This window comes from Medicago sativa, chromosome 3 (genome assembly GCF_051527215.1).
Source record: "Medicago sativa cultivar Bolivia chromosome 3, Bolivia_mono, whole genome shotgun sequence".
In the NCBI taxonomy this organism is placed as follows: domain Eukaryota; kingdom Viridiplantae; phylum Streptophyta; class Magnoliopsida; order Fabales; family Fabaceae; genus Medicago; species Medicago sativa.
The window spans coordinates 25,224,344-25,235,166 of record NC_140751.1 but is presented as its reverse complement, the minus strand read 5'-3'; positions in this window follow the sequence as shown (position 1 = coordinate 25,235,166).

Below are 10,823 nucleotides of genomic sequence, written 5' to 3'. Positions count from 1 at the left end.
TGATCTTTGAGATGGAACATATATGATTTGAAGGGTATTAGTCCAGCTTATTGTATGCACAAAATACACATGGAGGCTGAATCCAAACATGTGGTTCAACCTCAAAGAAGACTAAACCCAACAATGAAGGAAGTGATGAAGAAAGAAGTTTTAAAGTTGCTGGATGTAGGTATGATTTACCCTATCTCTGATAGCTCTTGGGTAAGTCCTATTCATTTGGTGCCTAAAAAGGGAGGTGATGATGCCATCCTTTGCATGGTATTTCAACATCAGATGAGAGGTTGAACATGTGGCGCCCAGCTGGGCAAGCCCAGTTCTCCTTATAATGCAACTATAGAGAGATGGGCAGTCGATCACCAAGAATAGGGTCTTTATTATCTTTTTGGCCTCCTTTTTGCTGAAGGTGACCAACAGCTCTACGTAGCCCCAAGGTTGAGTGGAGGAGCCGTTGAAACCGTAGAGTTCGTTTCCAACATATGGAGAAAGGTTTTTCTCTGTTAGTTAGAGAGTTTTGAACAGCCTGGTGAACATGATGTTGCACGAGGCTCCCGTGTCTATCAGGACTCGGCGGACGTCGGTGTTGGCCATTGATTCTTGAACGAGCAAAGTAATGGCTGAATTTGAGGGCCCACCAGGTAGTTCGGAATCTTAGAACACCAACGGTGGTCTTCCTCTTACGTTGGAATTGGATGGGATCCGCAGGTTGTCACTCATGAGCTCTTCGAACTTTCTCTTCAGGTTTCCCATGGAGATGTTCATCGTTCCTCCCGTGATGACGTTGGAGGTGGGGAACTGCTCCCATGTGCATGAGTAAGGGACGACTTCCACGTTGTCAGTAAAATTGCCCAGATGTTCCACATACATGGCGACTACCTTGTCTGCTTCGCTGTCATCGGTGATGAGCTCGATGGTATTTTTCTCCAACTCTGGGCTCTTGATGAACTGCTTGAGCCTCCCCCGTTGGATGAGGAGTTCAATAGCATCCTTCAGATGGATACAATCATCAGGAACGTGCCCGTGGCACTTGTGGAATTGACAGTATTTGGTTTTGTCGACCCCCTTCTTTTCCTGCGAAGGAGCCTTTGGTGGCTTGACGCTAGCTTCCTTCAGATCGGCTACAACAATCTCGACAAAAGATCTTCTCCCTGGACATGGCCAAGGGCGTGTACTCGGTGGAGCGACCAATAGGTCCATTTCTTTCACGAGTTTCTTTGCCTTCCTTCTTTTTCTCATGGAAGGGCTTTTTGGAGGATTCAGCAACTGGCTCCTCCTTCTTGGATTTGTTATGGTTGTCTGCGTACAACACCTCTTCGTACCTTATGTAGATCTTTAAGATCGCTAGTAACTCGTTGAGAGCCCTTGGGCGATCCAGGCAGACATCTTTGTTGACGTCCGTGCCTTCGCGCAGACATTTGGCAATGAGGTTCCGTTTCATTGTTTCATCAGCACCCCATACTTGCACGACCTATTTATTGAACCTTTCGATGTAATCTCGAAGACGTTCGCTCTTTCCTTGGACAATAGCTTCAAGGGACACCTCCGTCTTTGGTTGTGTCCTTGAAGCAGTAAAGTGGGTTGTGAACTCGTCACAGATGTCGCTCCATGAGTCAATGGAGTTTCTCCGTAAGTTCTTGAACCACGTGACGGCTCCTCGTCTCAGCATGGTGAGGAAGAGTTTGCATTTAACGGCGCCTTTCACCGATCGATAGGTGAGAACAACCGCGATGTTCTCAATGTGCTCGTCTGGATCCGTTGTTCCGTCGTATGAATCCATCTGAGTAGGCTTCTCTAGTCCGCGGGGGATGGGAGCTTCTTGGATGCGCCGTGTGAATGGACCGTACGCATTACGGTCATTCTGGGCATCACGGTTGTCCACGCATACAACGGGAAAAACAACCAACAGATAAGAACAAAACCACAACCAGACAAGTATCGAAGGTAACTCATTACCGTTCGTATACTAACAGGAAAAATCAACGGATACTAGTACGGACAAGGACTAACCACGGCTCTGATACCAACTTGTAACACCCTACTTCTAATAAGCGGTAAAATGCGCGAATATACAAATATATTCTAGAAATAGATGCTACGTCATCAAAACAAAAACAACATACATGTATAAATTGTCAAGTCTCATAAACATAGTAGCTGAACATATATATAACCATGTGAATAACATCTCCAAATCTCATGACAATAAATACATCTCTCAGATACAATCAATGTCTCAAATCCAACTACATAATCAAAACAAGATCCAACATGCAAGTACTACCCTAGATCAGCCCTAATCTAGACACTTGCGTATAAAAAGGAGGAACTCCGCTACTCGACAACATCAAGCACACAATCTAAGCACCCTGCACTCCATCTACCAGTCCATACGGAAAGGCAGGTGGTAAACCACTGAGGGTTAGCATTACATCATCATAATCCATATAAGATTTAACAAGAACATCCGAAATGAAAGAGGCTATGTAAGCATTTCATCGGCCAAATACGACAGATTCATGAAAATCAAAAAGTTCGTCTCACCTTATCACTTTTCAAGAAAATTTCCATTTTCAAAGCAAAACAAGTTAAAACTTGGTGAAACCATTCACAACCATTTATAGAAGTCATATAAACATCATACATACTTAACCCTGCTTCATTTTCTTGAGAAAACAAGTTTCGAAAAAATCAGCGTTCTTGGACACTTCTTGAACAATCAACAATAAGCTTGATTAGATCCAAGGAGTCAAGTTCAACCCAATTCTTTTGATGTTTCCAAAGGTTTAGAAGACCTAGAAAATAGCGAAAAACATCAATGGAATCGGTTTGGAAGTCCGGAATTGGTCTTGAAGCGCCCAATCAAGGAACAACAAATTGTTGCCCTGAAGGGGCTTCCTGGCTGCGCCTGGGCATAGGTGTGTTGCGCTCAAGCGTGAGCAGCCAACAACCTGACGGCTGTGCTGCAGTTCAGTGCAGTCCCGACTTTTCCGGTTCGCTGTTTTGTTTGTAAAATCTCTACTATTAACCCAAATTCAATTCCGTTTTCGCCTACGCGTTCTACTCAATTAATCCTATCATATTTTTCTGAAAAACTATACTTTCACATTCTTAAACTAGCTTATCCTAGAATCACTTATTTCCAAATGCACTTAAAAATCACTTTTACAAGAAATCCTAATTTTCTCCCAAACGATTTCTCAATACTAATCAATGGCCAAAAACAGAAAATCATAATACCATAACTCATCATAATCAACTTGTTTCATTCATTAAAAATCATCAACATCACAATTCAACTTAATTTCATAAAAATTCACCAATTTGCCACAACTTTTAACAACAACAACAAACTCATCAATAATTCATCATTCCAATGACACCCATTGCATCAATTCAGCAACAACATATGCCAAGATAAAAACAACATTTGAACATGATTTCATCCACAATTAAACAACAACAACTTCATTCATCATCAATTTATCAACCACAACATTTTTCATCATCAATTTCACTCAAGAACATGTTGTATGCATATAAACCCATTTTGTCATGCAAATTCAACAACAACAACACAATTATCATACAAATCATGTTCTCAAACATAACAACAACAATCATGCACGAAGTTACACCAATTGAAATCAATTCATCAATTTCATAAAAATGGGTAAAAGGGAAAAGTTATGAAATTATGAGTGAAGCCTAACCCTCTTACCTGTAGCACTAAGAATCTCTAACCCAAGCTTCAATTTAGCTCGTAGATGATGAATTCCCCTTCTAGCTCTAGCCTCCAACCCCTTTCTCTTGTTCTTCTTCTTGAACCCTTATCTTCTCTCTATCTCTATCTTTTCTCTATTGTAAAATGTTGATGAAAAAACCTTATTTCTCTACTAACATGAGTTTATAATGGTCCTATTTAATTGGGATCAACTCAGAATATCTTAATGGGCCTAACCCATTTCTATTCCAACCCCAAAATGTTACTACTCACTTAACGGTAAAAAGTAATACCAACGGTCACCTACCGGTAAGTAAAATAAATTACTACAACTCCCTAGCACTTAGTAAAATAACAACTCTCACTAAGTACCAAAACTAATCCTCAACCAAATTACAAAATTACCCCTACTCTCAAAATGACCAAAATGTCCCTAAGTCCAAAATGACTAAAATACCCTTCTAACACCGAATTCTACAATTCCCTTCTAACCCCCTCGAAAATTACCTGAAGGAAATAACTCTGGATACGCAACCCTTATCCTACTCTCTGATTCCCAAGTGGCACTCTCACCAGTTGGTCCAACCCAAATTACTTTAACCAAAACGATCTCTTGCCACGCAAACGCTTCACCTCTCGATCATCAATCCTAACTGGACAAGTCTTAACGGTTAAATTATCTCTTACTTCCAAATCATCCTCTTGGATCACATGAGATGCATCATACACATACTTCCGCAACTGAGACACATGAAACACATCATGAAGATTCGACAAAGACGGTGGTAACGCAATACGATACGCTACAACCCCAACCTTCTCAACAATCTCAAACGGTCCAACAAAACAAGGAGTCAACATCTGACACTTCAATTGACGACCAACACTGGTTACAGGATTCACTCTCAAAAACACATGATCACCAACCTGAAACTCAATGTCCTTCCTCCTCTTATCATGATAACTCTTCTGCCTACTCTGAGACGCTTTCATCTTCTCTTGGATCATCTTAACCTTTTCTGTAGTCTCTTGTACAACTTCTGGTCCTAACAAAGTGTAACAGCCCGATTTTCGCTAGTTTTTATTTTATTATTTATTTATGTGTGATATATGTGCTCTTATGTGATTATTTGCCTCTGTGTGTATTCTTGGTTGGGAATTGTAGAATTCGGTGTAGAAGGGTATTTTAGTCATTTTGGACTTAGGGGCATTTTGGTCATTTTGAGAGTAGAGGTAATCTTGTAATTTTGGATGAGGATTATTTTTAATGTTTAGTAGGAGTATTATTTTACCAAGTTACAAGAGAGGGTGTAGTAATTATTTTAATTACCATTAAGTGACCGTTAGTGTTATAATTTACCATTAAGTGAGTAGTGACATTTTGGATGTTAGAATAGAGCTAGTATATAAACTCTAGTTGTTGGTAACACTAGGTTTTACAAACATTATTCATTTCATTTCATTTGGGAAGAGAAGAGATAGAGACTAGAGGCAACAACAACAACAAGGGTTAGAAGGCAAAGAGGGGATTCAACATCTAGGAGCAAAATTGAGGCTTGGGTTAGATAATCTTGGTGTTAGAGGTAAAAGGGTTAGATTTCAACCATAATTCATAACTTTTTCTCTTTACCCATTTTTGTGAAATTGATGAATTGAATCTAATTGTTGTAAATTCGTGCATGATTGTTGTTGTTATGTTTGAGAACATGATTTATAAGATAATTGTATGTTAGTATCTGACTTAACATGTTTAAATGCATAGTTGTTGGTGTTTTGTGTTCTTGAGCAAAATTGATGAAAAATGAAGTTGTGATGTTGAATTGTGCATGAATTTGTGTTCATTAGTTGTTGCTGATGATTGTTAAACTGTTAGAATCGAATTGGTGTAACTGGAATCATTATTTATGGATTCATGAGGAGATTTGTGGTTATGTTGGTGTTTTGAGAAAATTTCATGATTTTGATGAAATGAGTCAAATTGTTGTTTCTGATGCATGATTCATGTTTGTTTAAGTGTATTGAACCTATTTTGACCCATAAACACTTTCTGGAACTTGGTTTGGGAATTGGGGGATTGAAAATTGGATTTTGGGGTGAAAAGGGGTAGAACCCGTAACATTTTTTGCTGCAGAACTGTGATGGTTCGCTTAAGCGAACGCGTAAGCGAACCAGCTTGTAGGTTCTGACTTGAGTACGCTCAACCGAACTGTGACTTCGCTTAAGCGAACCTGCGCAGGTTTAGCCACTTTTGATTTTTCGTTTCGTGCACTTGGGGACCAATCCGATACTTCTAAAATGTTTCTTTGGACTTAATTAACCTCAGTTTATACCTATAATCCTACTGGAACATGATTTGAATTGGTTTGGACTTGGATTTGTGAAAATCGTCTAACTTTTATAAAAACGGTCTAAACGTCGATTTTTTTTCCGAAAACTCGTTTTTCTCCGGAAATTGCAGTGGGATTAGAGTTGTATAATGTTTATATGATTTCTAAAAATGATTGTGATTAGTTTCATCAAGTTTGAACTTGTTTTTCTTTGAAAATGGAAAATTTTGGGAAAGTGATAAAATGAGACGAACTTTGAGTTTTTCAAGAATTCGTCGTATTTGGCCGATGAAATGCCAAGGTATCCTCTACTACACTCATATGTGGTCTAGAGGTATGCTTAGTTGAGGCATTGGAACTTGTTTACTTGGTTTTGACTTAAATGTTCAATTAATTTAATTGTTGTGATTTTGAGAGACGAACTTAACTAAAGATGATTTTTGAGAGCCAATTGCTTATGAACCCTTTATGAATAGATTAATATGACTATGAAATGGTGTATGAATGGTTATTGAGTGATGAATATGATGTTTGTGATCATATGTTGTATTTGTTCCTTTATTTGGATTGTAAGGAATTATGTGGAATTGTGGCAACTATATGTTGATTGATGTGGAGATGATTGATGATGTATATATGTGAAAACTATATGTTGATTGAATTGTGGATGTTGTTGGTGATTGTATATATGTCAAGTGGTGGTGAATTGTTGTCGATGTATATATACTAATTGAATGGTGATGAACATGTTTATGTTATGTTGTTTGTTGAACATGTTAAATGTTGATTGTTGGTGGTGTAATTATGTGACAACTTCATGTTGTGTGATTTTTGATGTTGTTGGTGATTGTATATATGTTAAATTGGTGGTGAATTGTTGATGATTGCATATATACAAGTATTGGTGATGGTGAAGTGATTATTGTTTGTGTGAACATATGCATTTGTAGTTGAGTCATATGTTCATGCATTCATGACTGATGGTGGTGGATTTTATATCCAAGACTGATGGTGGCGGATTTTATATCCAATTAAGGTGAGTACAATGTTTTTGTTGCATCGAAGGTGATGACCTTGAGGTGTTTTGGTACCACATGCATCTAGAGAAGAGTCTAGAACATTGCATGCATTTGAATAATTGATGAGTTGTGTCATAATTGAATATATGACTTGGCGAATTTGTGTATTGGTGAAATTTGGTGAATGTTGTGATTGTGTGGATTGATGTATAAGTACATTGGTGAAATTTGGTGAATGTTGTGATTGTGTGGATTGATGTATAAGTACATTGGTGAATTTTGTGGATGGTTGTGAATAATTGATTTATGCTCTAATTGCATGTCTTAATTGTTTGTACTTATACACTTGGTGAATCTATTTGATGATAATTAATTGGATAATAATGATGAGGTGAGAATTGTATATATACATACATATGATATGGTGATTTCTTTGATAATGATGATTGCTTGCTTATAATTTGGAAATGATGAATTGTACTTGTTGAGATAAGCATGCTAGATGAGTAATGAAGTGAGTAATGTTTTCATTGATTGATGTTGATAAATGATGAGCTTTTGTTGATGACTTGATTAGAGGTTGAATATGCATGCTATGCTATGATAATAATGTGATAGCTTGAAATGTAAGTGATGGGGGATAATAATAATCATGTGATGCTAGTTTTCTAGGAGGAAGGGTTATGTATATGTGATACGTGTATGGTACACTTGTTGATATGAACTTGGAATGATGATATGGAATGGTTTTGAATGGTATGAGAATCATGAATACTTGTGAATACATGTATGATTTGTTATTCTGTATTCTTGAATATATCTTTTATTTCCAATGTTCTTGTTTAAATCTTTTATGGATTATGATGATGTAATGCTAACCCTCAGTGGTATGTGGTGGACCGCCTACCTCTCTGTATGGATGGGTAGACGGCGTGCAGGTGTAGTTTAGTCGTTTGCTTGATGATGCCGAGGAGTGGAGTTCCTCTTTTTCATGCAAGTGTCTAGATTAGGGCTCTGATCTAGGGTAGTTCTTGCATGTTGGTTTTTATTGGACTATGTATTTGGAGTTGAGATGTTATTTGTTATTTGAGAATTGGAGAATACAATTGTATTTTGTTGAGATCTGCAGATGTTTTTATGAATTATATGTATGTTCCGCTGCTATGTTGTGTAACATGATCTTTATGCATGTATGTTTTGTGGTTTATTCAGAGACGTAACATCTATTTCTAGAATATGTCTGATGTATTCACGCGTTTTACCCCTTATTAGAAATAGGGTGTTCCAAGATGGTATCAGAGCCGTGGTCGGTCTTGTCCAGACCAAAACCCGTTGAATTTCCTGTTTGTATGCGACATGTACGGAAGTATTGTCGGTACTTGTTTAGCTGTTCCGTTCCTTTAGGTGGGTTTGAGCATAGTGGGGGAGTAGCAGGTTGCTTCAGGTGTGTTAGTCTGGCAAGGGAAGGTATCTTTGGCTGCAGAGGCTCAGTTGGTTGTGGTTTGTGTTAAGGTTCATGTTGATTTTGAGTTGGATCTTGTGTGTCTTCCGTTGAAGCATATGGATGTTATTTTTGGTATGGATTGGATGTTGACTTTTGGTGTTAACATTAATTGTTTGACCAAGAGTGTAACGTTTTCTAAGCCGGTAGTTGAGGAAGATGGGAGGTTCTTGACCGCGGAGCAAGTGAAGAAGTCTTTGGACGGTGAAGCTAGTGTGTTCATGATGTTTGCTTCTTTGAAGGAAAGTGGAGAGAAAGGAGTTGGTGATTTGCCGGTAGTGCAAGAGTTTCCAGAAGTTTTTCCGGACGACATTACCGAATTACTGCCGGAGAGGGAAGTTGAGTTTGCAATTGATTTGGTGCCTGGAACAAGTCCTATTTTGATTGCGCCGTATCGGATGTCTGCATTAGAGTTGGGTGAGTTGAAGAAGTAGTTGGAAGAGTTGCTTGAGAATATCTAATGCGCCAGGTGTCTTCATGGAGTACATGAATAGAATATTTCATCCTTTTCTGGATCGTTTTGTAGTGGTGTTTATAGATCATATTTTGGTGTATTTTAAGTCTGAAGAAGAGCATGCTGAGCATTTGAGGATTGTGTTGGGAGTTTTGAAAGAGAAGAAGTTGTTTGCTAAGTTGTCGAAGTGTGAGTTTTGGTTGCGGGAAGTGAGTTTCCTTGGTCATGTGATTTCTGAAGTTAGAAGCTTTCTTGGATTGGCAGGTTATTATCGGAGGTTCATTGAGGGATTCTCTAAGTTGGCGTTGCCATTGACGCAGTTGACTCGGAAAGGACAAGCTTACGTTTGGGCTGCTAAGTGCGAGAAGAGTTTCCAAGAGTTGAAGAAGAGGTTGACGTCAGCTCCAGTGTTGATTTTGCCGAATCCGAAGGAATCGTTTGTTGTGTATTGTGATGCTTCTAAGATGGGTCTTGGTGGTGTACTTATGCAGAATCGTCAGGTTGTGGCTTATGCTTCAAGGCAGTTGAAGGTGCATGAGAGGAACTATCCGACTCATGATTTGGAATTAGCGGCCGTTGTGTATGTGCTGCAGATTTGGAGGCATTATCTGTATGGTTCTAAGTTTGAGGTGTTCAGTGATCACAAGAGTTGAAGTACTTGTTTGACCAGAAGGAGTTGAATATGAGGCAGAGGAGATGGTTAGAGTATATTAAGGACTTTGATTTCCAGTTGAGCTATCATCCTGGAAAGGCCAATGTTGTTGCTGATGCTTTAAGCAGGAAGTCGTTGCATATGTCCGCTTTGATGGTGAAAGAGTTGGAGTTGATTGAGCAGTTTCGGGATTTGAGTTTGGTTAGTGAGTTGACACCGGATGGTGTGAGGTTGGGAATGTTGAAGCTGACGAGTAATATTCTGGAGGAGATCAAGAATGGTCAGAAGGGAGATTTGGAACTTGTTGATCGAGTAGTATTGGTTAACCAAGGTAAGAGTGGAGATTTCAGGTTGGATGAGCACGGTGTTTTGATGTTTCGTGATCGTGTTTGTGTGCCAAATGTTCTTGAGCTTAAGAGACAGATTTTGGAAGAGGGTCACAGGAGTAGTTTGAATATTCATCCAGGAGCGACTAAGATGTATCAGGATTTGAAGAGGTTGTTTTGGTGGCCTGGAATGAAGAAGGATGTTGCAGAGTTTGTGTATGCTTGTTTGGTGTGTCAGAAGTCTAAGATTGAACATCAGAAGCCGTCAGGTTTGATGCAACCGTTGTTCGTGCCAGAGTGGAAGTGGGATAGTATATCAATGGACTTTGTTGGAGCGTTGCCGAAGACTGCTAAGGGTTTTGATTCTATTTGGGTGATCGTTGATCGGTTGACGAAGTCGGCACATTTTGTTCCACTACTAGAAAACAGTCATTTAGAGACCGATTTTGACACCAAAATAAATTAGTCTCAGTAGTGACCGATATAACCACCATTTATTATAAACAATTAACCAAAACAAAGACTGTCTCTAAATCGTTCACTAAATTTATTTAGTGACCAATTTAAAAACTGATTGTCCAACAACCAAAATTTCACTGTATATCCTCTCACTCTTTTTTTCAATTTTTAAAATAAAAATTGATTATAATAATTAGCCACCGAATTTTTGGTCTCAAAAAAGAATAATTTTTATTTTATTAATATTATTATTATTAAACCTACTCAAGATTGTGGAACAATTTCATTTGAGCGGGATTGTCAAAAAATTCCCCCCCTTTGATATTTTCATCAAAAGTGATACCTAAAACTTTCCCTCTTGAATGAA